Consider the following 13,164-nt stretch of genomic DNA (forward strand, 5'->3'; position numbering starts at 1 on the left):
CTGAGTTTTCCTTCATGCTTTGATCAGGTGTTTGCTTAGAATTCCTAGTTGCCTTGTGCTTTTTTTTAATGTGCAAGAGGTTTAGGGGGCTTCACATCTGATACTTCTGCTCTATGGTTTGCTGAGCACTGTGTGGTTGGGTATTGCAGATCCGTCACGAGCAGAAGCCGTGGCCTCTGTGCAAAACTGTGCACAGGGCAAGTCAGTCCTTTATGTGTATACAACTTTGAAGCAATCACTTGTTGCTATTCGAGAATCCTTGCTCTAGAGAAAGCAGCATATCTGAGGGAAGGGATCATTAATAGTAAAATGATTAATTATTTGTCAAGATAAACCATCCAGTCCTGACAGATGCTGAGCAACTATAGGTGGCACTGGAAAGTGTGAATCCTTAGACATCCACAGAAGACACTCAATAACAGCAGAGATGTGACCTTGAATAATTAAATAAAATGCCTGTATTTGTTTCTAGTCCATGAAGTTTAACAAAAAAAAAAGTGAAAGGATGGAAGGGGAACAAAAGGAGAAATGGTGGGCATTGTGATTAATACAGATTTAACTTTGCTGTCTGTGATGACGCTATGCAGTGATGAAGTGGATGTGTTCTGTGATTTATTTTCTTCTACTTTAAAGTAGTGGAGCTTTAAAAATGACTAATGAACCTCTCTTCAAGGTTCATATCTATGACATAATTCATATGTGCAGGAATCTTCTCTTCCCCTTAACTGCAGCAGAAAGTTGAGGGTTGCTCATCCAAAGAGCGTTAGAGGCCAAAGCAGAGACCCTGGACAAGATCCAGCACAAATAGCTGCATTCCAGTGAAAACAGGAATCAGATGTACCGTGCACATGATAGTCTAATTGGCAGATGCAATTAACCATATGGTAAATAGCAAGTTGTGTTGTAAGTTATGATGTTGATTAAGGCAATAATTAGAGCAGTTCTGTGTAAGATGCTGAGTCGTTAAAAATAATTGTTCTAATAGAAGTGTTTTTATCAGGATACCATTGAAACTTATTCTTTAGATCAAAACCTTGTTAATGTGCATTGTTCATAACTTCAACTGATGCAAATTGGAATAAATAAGACTAGTTTCCACAGAGAAGTTATTACCTAACTGGCCTCTGTTGTACTTTTATGCTATGGAAGATAGTATGGTTTGTATGTTTGCACACTGTATTTTTGTGCTACGTATACTGCAAGGTGTATCAGTGTGCAGTCATCATGAAACTCTACTGTAAAGATGTATTAGTGTATGGTTATTGTGAAACTCTACTGTAAATGCAGAATCACAGAACAACTGAGCTTGCAAGGAACCTCTGGAGATTTTGTAGTCCCTCCCACCTCTGCTCAAAGCAGGGTCAGCTAGAGTAAGTTGCCCATGCTTGTGTCCAGTTGGGTTTTGAATACCTCTAAGGATGGAGACTCCATGACCTCTCTGTTGAAATCATAAGGTTCCTGTTGGACCATTTCTTCAGCTTGTTGAGGTCCCTCTGAATAGCCGCGCAACCATCTGGTGTATCAACCACTCCTTCCAGTTTTATATTGTGTGCAAACTTGCTGAGGGTGGACTCTTCCATCATGCAAGACATTAATGAAGATGTTACACAGTATTGGTCCCAGTGTTGACCCTGGTGTACACCACTAGTGACTGGCCTCCCACTGCATTTTGTAACAGTGGTATCAACCCTCTGGGCCTGACAGTTCTTCCAGTTTTCAATCCATCTCTTTGTTCATCTATGTGGATGTTGTATGTTATGAGACAGGTGTCAAAAGCCTTACTAAAGTTGTGATAAGCAACATCCACTGCTCTCCTGATCTCAAAATAATCTAAAAAAATTAGGCTAATTTGTCCATGCTTGGAGTGTTATGTCATCTTTAAATGTAAATGAGTGTAACTGGGAGTAAAAATTAGGTTATCTAAACCTGATTCTTTTCAGTCTTTGTTGAAGGAGATAGACTTTCCAAAGAAATTTTCAAAGATACAAGGTGCATAAATCCTATTAAAACTTAGAAGGTTTAGGCACTTAACTGTTATTTATGCCTTCAGAAATCTATATTTTGTGTCTCCCTAGAAACACGCATGTTGGCCAAGCCAAGTGCTTGTCTGTCAGAACTCATTTTGGAGCTTGAGAACAAGGCAAGGGTGGGCTGCAATCTTGAAGTACTTCTTCCAGGGCTCTGTGATCAAAGCTTCTCCATTAAGACCACTTCAGTACTTTATTGCCAAGTTTATTTTATAAAGGGCTGGTAAATGATCACAAGAAGTTACAGTCAAGTTACTGATATGAACAATGTATCTTATAGATGTTAGTAGAAAATCGCGTTGCTCATTAGTCATGGTAACTAACAACTCATTAACATGCTGATTTCTCTTTAAGAATATATTCTATCCCATTGTAAACTGTTTATGACTAGAACCCTGATAATTCTTAGTAGCTTGTTTATTAATATTTAATATTAGCATTATCTGTGTTTTGCTTTCTATTATGTTATCCTGCATCAAGAATGAAACTCTTGACATTGAGAGTTTGTATTTACTTTGGTGAAGTAGGTTGGACTCAATGATCTTAAAGGTCTTTTCCAACCTAAATGATTCTATGACTGGTTACCCTGGGTTTGGTCTCCTTTAAAATAACTAATTACTTGATGCAACCATCTGTAGGCATAAACAGGGATTGTTCCCTTAGTTACTAGGAGCGAATATTATAATACATAGAGCACCATATCCCCGGTGGGGATGCTAGTATACAAATGGAGCTCAGGTTATGTCTTGTAGACAAATTTCATTTATAATCTGGAGGCTGAAAATCAGTCTTTGAACTGTGCAAAGAGTGTGACAAGCCTCATGTTTTGTATTGTCTGTGTGGTGTTGGGTATTTCATAGTAGAGGAAAGAGTAGGGGAAAACTGTTGCAAGAAAAGGATCAAAATGGTGTTCTCATCCTTCAGACCAATCCAGCAGGCACAGTGTTGTAGTTCCTTTCTAGTACATAGTGGTCCCAGGATTTCTTCTTCTGGGAGACCAGCTGCAGCTATGGCTATGGTAGTTTCTGTCATTAAGGCTGAGTGGTGCTTCAGCTGTATCTCACTGCTGACACACTTGAAAGGACTTCTGTTCAAGTAGCTGGGCTGGCCACCTTCACGTGGGACATATAAAGACATCCCAAAGGGAACAGAGCTAATCATCTGATTGCAGTAATGAGCATGGTGGGGAGGTAGCAGAGAATGCAGAGGCAGGAATCTCATATGACTTTTAGCATATAGTCTTATTCTCAAAAACGTACTGAAAACCCCACTGCTGGCACATGCTTGTAGGTACAAGAGTACTCGCCATGTGTAACCACACTTCCTTTATACCATAGTGCTGAGGTTTTCCTTTGCATTTAAGTTGGAAAGAAGCTGACTTTCTATGTTCTACAGTCAAGTAGTCACCCAGCACTATGTCATTATAACGAGTTTTTAAGCTGTACCAGCAGAAATGAGGAAAAAGGCTTCTTTTTCTCTCCTTAACCCCCCCCAAACCCAAACAAACCCCCAGAACTTCACACAATCTAGTGAACAGTGTGTATTGCTTTCAGACATTGATTTATATCCATTCTCTCAAAGTGGAAGGAACTCCAAATAGGGGAAATCTCCATGTTGAAGGAGAGGCTACTTTGATTTACGTCATCTTCAAAGCGTTCGGACTTCCAGTCACACTCAAGCTCTCAAACTGAAATAACTACATCTACCCAGGGATTTGTAAGGGCTTAGCTGCATCTGTTCAGAATTGTACCTGTCATTGAAGTAGTGCAGCTTTCTCTTCCTAGATGAACCTGTTTGCATATCAGCTAAAGGCTGCAGTTGTAAAGGCAAGATTGAAGTGGTGAATTTTTATGTGATTTTTTTTTTGCTTTTCTGCTGTAGCAGGAAAGTTTACTTAGATGGTGTGGTCCATAATTACTTGGCTGTGGATATGTTACCAGGGAGGTGATGTGTGGGGCGCCAGGAGAGAGCAAACAATACTATGACTGCTATGTAGGACCAAACACTCTTTGTATTGAGGCAGGTATTTGAAAACGGTGACAAATCAATCCACAGAGAATGGAGTCATTTTTATGAGTGTTTGTCCTAAAACTGGGAAAGCTTGGTTTGCAATTGGGTGGTCTGAAGTGCAAACAGTTCAAGAAAACTTGAAATTTCAGGTCAGAGTGTAGATGTACACACCACGTACTACTTCCGAATGCACTCAGGGAATATCTTCCTCTTTAAAAGAATGAAGAAAGTAGATAAGTGGATACTTTTTAAGCTTTGCGTCCTGATTTCAAGAATCCCAGTGGGGCAAGAACCATTAAAGTCTGTTTGAAATTTTATTAGATCTATCTTGAAGCAAGAATGTTGCACAGTTTGGGGGCTGATAAATCCCAGTCTCTACATTAACTATATGTAGATTTTTGACCATGTATGATCTTTCAGAGGTTTGGTCAATTACCAAGCACAGGTGATCCTACTTGCAGTTCCAGTAGGGCACTAAAGATATTGCTGCTGTTTTGGATGCTTAGAACAAGACTACTTGGGGCTTGTCTGAAGCTTCTTCTCTTTTCTCTTTCCTCCTCCTCCCGTTATTTTTAATGGTTTGAATGCCATGTATGGATGTATAAAGAGGCTATTCAATCTGTGTAAAGTGTGTGCTTTGGTTCTGGCTCAAACAAGGAAGTTGACAGCAAGGGAATTGCTATTTCTAGAGAAGACAGCAGTTTATCATCTTCTGCCACATTTGCCACTGCCCTCTCTCCCTTTTCAGAGCATACTACCGAAAGAATTTGACAGAAACCAGTTTTGTGTTTCTAGGAAATAAAGCATTTGTTTCTTTCAGAGAAAGTTGCTTCCCCCTCCCATAAAGAAAACCAAATGGGGGGAGGAGGGAAGCTGGTCCACTGTTTGACACACTGGGAGGCACCCATGTAAGGTCTTCATTCAGAGAACATGTCTGTGACTGTGCAAGTTATTTATTTTACCTTTGTTACAATCAGCTTATTGTAAAATGAGAACAGAAATTACTGCTTTCTTCATAGGTTTGTTGTGAGATTGAAAACTGTGATTCACTCAGTACTGCAGTGGAAATCATATGCATACCATAGACAGAAACAAAAACTTTACTTTGGTTGAATGTTGACTAAAAGTGATTAGAGATATATTTGTGCTTGTGTATTGCAAGAAACCATACAAAACTTAGCCAGGGAAAGAGATAATGTATTACCTGAAGCCTTCCCTGTGTGGTTTCAACCATGTTCCTCTCATGCTGGGATGCAGCTCTTTTGATTTCCCATAGATATGCAGAGGGCAATGCTGTGTACAGAATCAGTGATTTGCTACTAGAAGGATCACTAAAGCTACTTTCCCACTCTGGCGCCCTGGATGGAAAATGCGAAGTAGCCAAACATTAACTGGGAGTCAGTCTGTGCCTAACTGGGCTGACACAGCTGCCACTGCTGTCACTGGTACTCCATCAGCTTTGTAGATCAGTGAAAGTCTTCATTCTATGAGACTGCTAATCCAACATGACTTAAAAATTTTGTAATTACTTATTTAGTTGCCCCCCTCCCCTTCAAATTCATCCTAGAAAGAAGTTATTGCTCAAAACCAGAAGTGGGAGCATACTATTAGTTTTCACAGTCTTGCTGCCAAGTGATTGCATTCGACGTTGTCGCACAGAAGGCTAATTTCTGCAGCATGGAGCTGGCATTCCAGGCATTGCACTGCAATAGTGAGGTCTATGGGAAAAAGTTGAGGAGCACTGTCTGGAGGAGTTATGTAGGCCAGTCCAAATTCCAGCTAAGGAATCCCTAGATGATAATTATTTAGAACGTTTCTGCTCTCTAGTGGGTAGAAGTCAAAACTAGAAAAATATCCGAGATGATGAATGGCTTGGAGGAGAACCATCTAATTGTTTTGACAAAAGCTGTTTTGTAGATCAGACTCAGAGCTACAACACTAGCCATCTAACTTCTCAAACCCTCATTCTTCTTTTTTTTTCCTTCTTCCTCCTCTTCTTCTTTGATTATCTATTTTTAATCTCCTGTTTCTGGAAAGATAGGTAGAATGAGGCCTGCTGCATGAAGTATTTGTTATCATAAGGCTTTTTATGCAGTCCTCCTATCTGACAGTAAATCAACACAGATTCCTTCTCTGTTGGTGTGTGGGCCTCTTTTCTAGATGCAAAATCAAGCAGTGCAGATCATCTGTCTTTTTGGTGTCTATAGAGGGAAAAAGCACCACGGAGGATACTATAAATACAAAAGAATAATGTGATAATATCTTGAACATGACACCATGTGGCTGCAACAAGCCCCACCCTTAAACTGGAGGAGCTGTAAGAGTTGCGCTGGCCTCTAGTGTAATGGACCTAGCTCAAGCCTATTGCTAAACTTGTACCTGCTAACCAGTTCTCAGTCTGGTCTCATTCCCTTTGTGCCAACTGTTCTCCCCATCATTTTCTTTGATGCTTCTGTATGACTGCTGCTCTTCTGTTTTTAACATCCTCTTTCGCATCACTGTAATTTTCCATGTCCCGTTTTCTTCCCTGCTTTGGGTGTTTTGGGCGTGTTTGTTATCTAAAGCATAGGGCAGATTTTTCTATAGCTACTCCTTCTGTCAGCTTCTTGCACTCAACGACCAGTGGTAGTGTTATTTTTAGTCTGCATAAAGTAGGTGCAAGTTGTAATAGGTAGGGTTGTCTAATAGGTTTAAAAGCATTGGGACTGTAGAGACCAGAGTTCCTCTCTCTGACTTATATCAAAACAAATGAAACTAAACTGGTGCATTGATGGTGTCATCACTAAACTGGTGCCATTGCATGATGTGACATTTATTCTGATGGTGTAGGGCTCTGCCGTTCCAGCTAGAATAGTTGCTCTCTGAACTGGGAGAAGTTGTAACTTGGCATCCATTGAATGGATGAAGCTAGGCATCATTTCACATACAAACTACTTCATTCCCAGATTTTCAGCAGGACCAGGAAAAGATGATGGAGCATTCAAATGGGAATGTTCTTTGAACTGTGGTTTTGTATATTATGTGATAGCTGAATTTAGTGGAGTGGGAGACTATTGTTTAGATTTGTATATTTCTACAACTTAAAGATCAAGGAAGTACTGAGGCTGATGAGGGTTCTGTTTTAAAATAAGAAGTACATAAAATTTAAGCATCAGTCTTCTTAAATTCCACTTAGTGGATGAATCCTGATGTCTATATGATAATTTGCTGTTTATTAGTCTAATGTGACCCTTATACAAAGGTTGCTTTGGACAAATGGCATCAAGACATAAAATTAATAAACTGTCCATGAGTGTTGTTAACGATGAGAGCTGACAATAGACAACATCAACTAATTTCCCGTGAGAAACAAAGAAATATCAAAGGGCTGTAAATAGCATTCCATTTTCTGTTTGCCAGATGAAGATGGGACATGTGGATGGTCTTAAATGTTTTACCCATTTTGGCACATGCCTGCATTTTCAGTGGCCTAGCTTCTTGGTCTGAGATTTAAAAGACAAAATAGTGCTATTATGATAAGAAGAGGCTCCCAGCCTTTTAAAACACAGCAGAATCATTGAGTTATTCTTCACTGATATGACTGCTCTTCTGAATAAGAAGGCTGTGGCATTTCTAAGTGACTTTATTGCAACTCTTCCCCACTAGACAGGCTCGCTTATTTTCCATTTGTATTTTTGAGTTTCATTTTGGTTTCCCTGTCCTCCTCAGTATATGTGTGATTGTACATACCTCCCTGCCATTTATACCGGCAATGGAACAAACCTCCCAAAGCTTTTTGCTTTGTTTTGGTTTTTAGATTGAGCTGTTGCAGATATTGAAGAACAGCAAAAATGCTGTAGGAAGGATAGTAGAATCCTCTTCAGTAGTCAGAATTAGGAAGTTCCTATTTTGATAGTCAAATAGTCACCCTATCTGGAAAAGGAAAAGTTTAACTGAGAAGTCTCTTTGACTTCTCTATTTTCTCTCCGACTTCTCTATTTTCATGTAAACCTTAGACTCAGCAAGTGGCCATCTGAAAGATAAAACCATCCCTCCAATCATGTTTAATTCAACTAAATTCTATTCTTACATGGAAATCGATGTAAAAATAAAGGAGGCTGAAGCATAGCATGTTTAGGTTCTGCCAGTACCAAGCTATTCTTCACCCCCGTATTATTTTCTAATGCTGAGTCCAATTTTGTGTTGCCACAAAAGAGAATTAATGTTCATAGAATGTTTCAGCTATGCTTCGATGCTTAATTACCCAGAAAAGTAATTCTCTGTTGTGTACTGTTGGTCACTAAGCTGTTGAATTATTTACATTTGGTTGGGATGAGGAATAACATTTGAGTTCCAAAGGCTTTTTAATTTTTTTTTTTATTTTTTTTTTACATGGTTTGGGCAACAATAACTTGAACTCTTACTAGTTGCAGCAACATTTCTTTGTGAGCCAATGTCCTTGAGACAAAACAAATACATTGCTTTGCCTAATGTGGTTTTCTTTTCTCTTCCAAAAAATATGCAAAGCATAAAGAAAAACATTTTGCAACCCAGTATCCTCTTTCTCCTGTACTTACTGTTGCATTGCAAATAATATGCGTTATGCTATTTAATTAGCTAACCTTATGTTCTGTGGTGAACCACAGATTTTCTCTGGAGTCAATGGAAGATTCAGATACTAGAGGAATCTGGATGTGAGTCAGCAGATACTGACCAGAGGTGGGTGAAAAATTGTTTCTGCCTTTATGTTTTCACAAATTCAGAATCTTTCTGGAAATGCAATGGGATGCATAGGAAGATCTCATAAGGTAGAAGAGCAGACAGAGAGACACTTTCAGTCTAATCCATTGGCTAGGCCTCCTTGCAAGACTGAAGGTTTAAATACCACTTTGTGCAGCTGGGATGGAGGTTGGGTCTTTCTCTTGTGAAAATGTGGGTGCATTGACCATCCTGTACTGTATTGTTCTGAACTCTTTCTTTTTAGAGATGCTCTGCACTGCATAAATAATTAAATATTCTATTCCCTTTGTCAGTGGACTTTTAAAATGCAAACTGGAATGATTCCAGAAAGATGCAAGCAAGTCCTACTCCAGAACAGCTCTTAGGCTGGTGACTTGCTCTGTGTGATGGCACTTATCTGATGTGCAGGAGATATATGCAAGTATTTTTACTTCACCTGAATTCTCTTTTCTCACCAGTCAACTAAATGACCAATCATTAGGTAGATCTTTCTTTGATTCAGCCGGAACTGATACCTTTACTCAGTTGAAGATGGAAATTTCTATAGAAAATTTAATTGATCTGTTTTGGGGGAGGTTTTCCCCATCAGCTCTTATATGTTTTATCAGAACAACTGCAACTGCCTCTGGAAATGTATTTCGTATGAATTATGGCCTAAAACATCTTAAACAAAACATAAATAATTAGTAAAGCAGATGGGGAGAGAGAAAGTAAAAGTTGATTAAGCAAGATAAGACTTTGAAATGTGATATGGAAGCAGTGTGGAGAAATAATTGCCATAAGGCTGGTCTGTGGCTAAGACCTCAGTAGAAGAAAGCTTCTCTGAGGTCAGGCATAATAAAAGCACACGAAAAATGTATAAGGTAAATGAATGAAAAACATAGGTGGGAGAGGCTAATGAGGTAGTCAGCCCTTAAAAGTAGTTAATCTTTGAGTCCTTGGAATGTCTGAAAAGCCTGAACTGAATCTTTGGAGTCTTTGGTTTTTCTTTGCTAGTGACTTCACACTCCTGTTTGTGAAGTGAGGACTGCAAAGAGACAGTGTAAGACCTTTAGTGGTCTTGGACACAAGCAAATTCCATAAAAACTAGGACAAACCACTATCCAGGCATGAATAAAAGCTAGTTTAGTATTTGATTGAAGAGAAGCAAGGCTGAACTTAGAAGGATTAATGTGGGTCTGCTGACACCTTCATTAAAAGGGCTGTCTGAAGAGGGCCTTTATCATTTACACATGTGCAGTCTCAGGCAGTGCAGTCATGCATAATTGTATTACTAGCAAGGAGGTCAGCAGTGAAGATGAAATAATTAACAAAATTAAAATGATAATCTCTGACTATTTTTAATCAAGGAGGCATTCATGTGAGAGAAAGAGAATGCCTTAAAAATAGGTGGCTCTGTGCAGTGCTGCATGCTGACCTAAATTTTATGACCATGTTTTTTTTCTGCAAAATCTATAAATACTTTGGGGGGGGGGAAGGAAGGGGCAGAAGAGGGGGAGGGAGGTTAGGAGGGGAATCAGAATGAAGTAAAACAAAATTCCTTCTTTTTCTTTTTTTTTTTTTTTTTTTTTCTTTTTAAATGGAATGCTAACCAATCCCTTGGCAACAAAGCCCATGTTTATTTTTAATTAAAAAATAACATAGCTGGGTTGACTTCAGTTTTCCCAGCTGCTATTCTTCCATCATAACAGCTCTCTGGACTCTTTTCCCTTGCTGATTTCTTTCATCATTTGCACTTAGCTTGTATGTGTTACATGGATTTTATGTAATATTTCCTACCATTGAAAGTAAGGCTAATAGTCTAAACAAGTAGCTGGGGTTCAGTCATCTAGATTCTCATCTACAGTACCTGAGCATGCCCTTCCTTTTGGAAAAGTAATAGGTGTGACTGGGATAACTTTTTTTTTTAATGTGCACATTCCTTGCTGTTTATATGGCTGCCAAGCGAGGAGAGATTTAAACTGCATATTGCACTTGTGAGTTGTAGTTCATTAAAATAAATGGAGTGGGTTTGGCAAAGCTCAGGTATCGCTGAGCACACAGGTAGTGTTTGAAGGTTGACAAGCAGCCTTGGTGGTTTTTCTTTAAATGATCGATTGCAAACTGCCAGTTTTGCGTTTGCACGTTAGGTGAAAAGTTAGAAAATAGACATGCTTGCCATGCCTTCTCCAGCAACTTCATTTCCTTTGTCTGTGGGGCAGAACAGGAAGAAGTCAGGGTGATGATCCATTTCTCAGCATGTCGTGACAGAGCTGGTTACTTATATAGTGGAGAAGATGGTGTTCATCTGTAACAATCAGTCTGGTTTCCTGAGTGAACTAAAATTTAAGTTTTTGTGTGGACATTTAGAGGCCCTTGAGTATTCAAGAGCATCTGGTACTTTCTGCAAGCATTTTTAAGCTAATTAGAGTTGAGACAGTAATGCTGTAGCCTTAAATGTTCACGTACCAGACATCCATACTAAATGTTGCCAGCAGCAGTGGGAGCTGACAGCATCAAAGCTACAGCTATTCCCAGACAGAAATATAGTAGCTAGAATAAAAGCAGTGGTTTGTTGGGTCACTGGAACCAGACCATGAAAGAAGATATAACTATATGTATTAATCACCAATAATGTTACTGCTGGGACAGTCTTTGCAATGTGTGATTTGCAAGCTTTCCATATATAATACAGCCACTTTAAAAACCAGTTATTTGCACTGGTTATTCCTGAATAAGTGGCAGCTTTCCGGTGTACTGTGGTATTTTTCCTCTGCGGAAGTTTAGCTCTGCTTATCTTGCCTCAGTTAAAAGCCAGAAAGGCAAAGACAAATGTATATGAATGATTATAATCTGAAGAAATAATATTACCCAACAATTTTAAGGCCCCAAAAAGATTTGAGAGAGACTGGAGATTTCTGGAAACACTTCTTTGATGACTCTTATTTTATCTGGACCAGTTTGTTCTTCCCTTGTATACTTCTTGAGAAATGCATAAACAGGTGAAATATAAATAAGATGGTATATGCCAGTCTGGGCTGAGGTGGATCTATCCTAATACATGGAACGGTTGACAACTGTTGTGATGCTACTGTGAGCCTTATGATGTTTGTTCTGAGAGTTCTTAAGAAATGATTCCAGACTTCTCATTAATTTCTGATTTCTGCCTCATAGTATTTGCAAATATTTTCCCTGATCCAAAATGACCGTGGTGGAACTGAACACGTAAGTTAGAAAAAGGTGTTTGCCATGTTAACCTTTCATAGGTGATAAAGTTTGGTGTCGTGATGAACTATGGGATCAGGACAAGAAACTGAGAGGTAGCAGATATCAGGAGGCTAGCAATAAGGAGTAGGAAGAAGCAGAGCAGTAGGATCTGGGGCAAGAAATTGGTTGAAGTCTGGTGTAGAAAGAATGTGAGCAGGAGTGAGCAACGAAGAGAGAACAGTACAGTGGGGGAGGCATGATGGATTTGAAAGCAGGAGAATAGTGGGGAAAATATGGGGCAAGAAAATGAAGATATGATGCAAATGAAGTGCCTGAAAATAGCTGGGAAGAAATCGCTGCATCTAGATTACTTTGTTATTGTCGTGGTTTAACCCCAGCCAGCAACTAAGCACCACGCAGCCACTCACTCACTCCCCCCCCCCCCCCAGTGGGATGGGGGAGAAAATCGGGAAAAAGAAGCAAAACAAAACAAAAAAAAAGGGTTGAGATAAGAACAGTTTAATAGAACAGAAAAGAAGAAACTAATAATGATAATGATGACACTAATAAAATGACAACAGCAATAATGAAAGGATTGGAATGTACAAATGATGCGCAGTGCAATTGCTCACCACCTGCCGACCGGCACCCAGCTAGTCCCCGAGCGGCGATTCCCCGCCCCCGCTTCCCAGTTCCTATACTGGATGGGACGTCACTTGGTATGAAATACCCTGTTGGCCAGTTTGGGTCAGGTGCCCTGGCTGTGTCCTGTGCCAACTTCTTGTGCCCCTCCAGCTTTCTCGCTGGCTGGGCATGAGAAGCTGAGAAATCCTTGACATTAGTCTAAACACTACTTAGCAACAACTGAAAACATCAGTGTTATCAACATTCTTCACATACTGAACTCAAAACATAGCACCGTACCAGCTACTAGGAAGACAGTTAACTCTATCCCAGCTGAAACTAGGACAGTTATCCTGCCTGAGGAAAGTGATTGAGAGGGATGGAGTAAGTGGAAAGAATCACATTTTTTCCTTTTCTTCTTCCATTTCACCCATTTCTGGGAGATAGTTCAGCAAATTGGTGGGTGCTTCCTGTGTGAACTGGGATGCTGTGGTCCTTCCCTTGCTTTTGCAATGGAGTGGCATTGGCTTATTTCCAGTTTCTTGTTTTGGCATGTGATGCTTTACCCCTTCTAAAAGATGGTTTACTTGGGTTAGTA

The 13,164-nt window shown here is 39.6% G+C and overlaps 1 protein-coding gene across 14 annotated transcripts in view; it reads left to right on the forward strand.

Annotated features, from left to right (window-relative positions):
- CALD1 (caldesmon 1) overlaps positions 1 to 13,164 on the forward strand; it is a 198,485-nt gene that overhangs the window by 57,888 nt on the left and 127,433 nt on the right. For 3 of the 14 annotated variants that reach the window (XM_030040313.2, XM_030040316.2, XM_030040319.2), the window contains one exon: positions 8,663 to 8,735. The exons of the other annotated variants lie outside the window; for them this stretch is intronic. The gene's annotated coding sequence lies outside the window, so the exon portion shown is untranslated. The remainder of the gene's footprint in view (positions 1 to 8,662; positions 8,736 to 13,164) is intronic. 14 annotated transcript variants of the gene reach the window in all.

The sequence above is a fragment of the Aquila chrysaetos genome, chromosome 17 (assembly GCF_900496995.4).
Source record: "Aquila chrysaetos chrysaetos chromosome 17, bAquChr1.4, whole genome shotgun sequence".
Lineage (NCBI taxonomy): Eukaryota > Metazoa > Chordata > Aves > Accipitriformes > Accipitridae > Aquila > Aquila chrysaetos.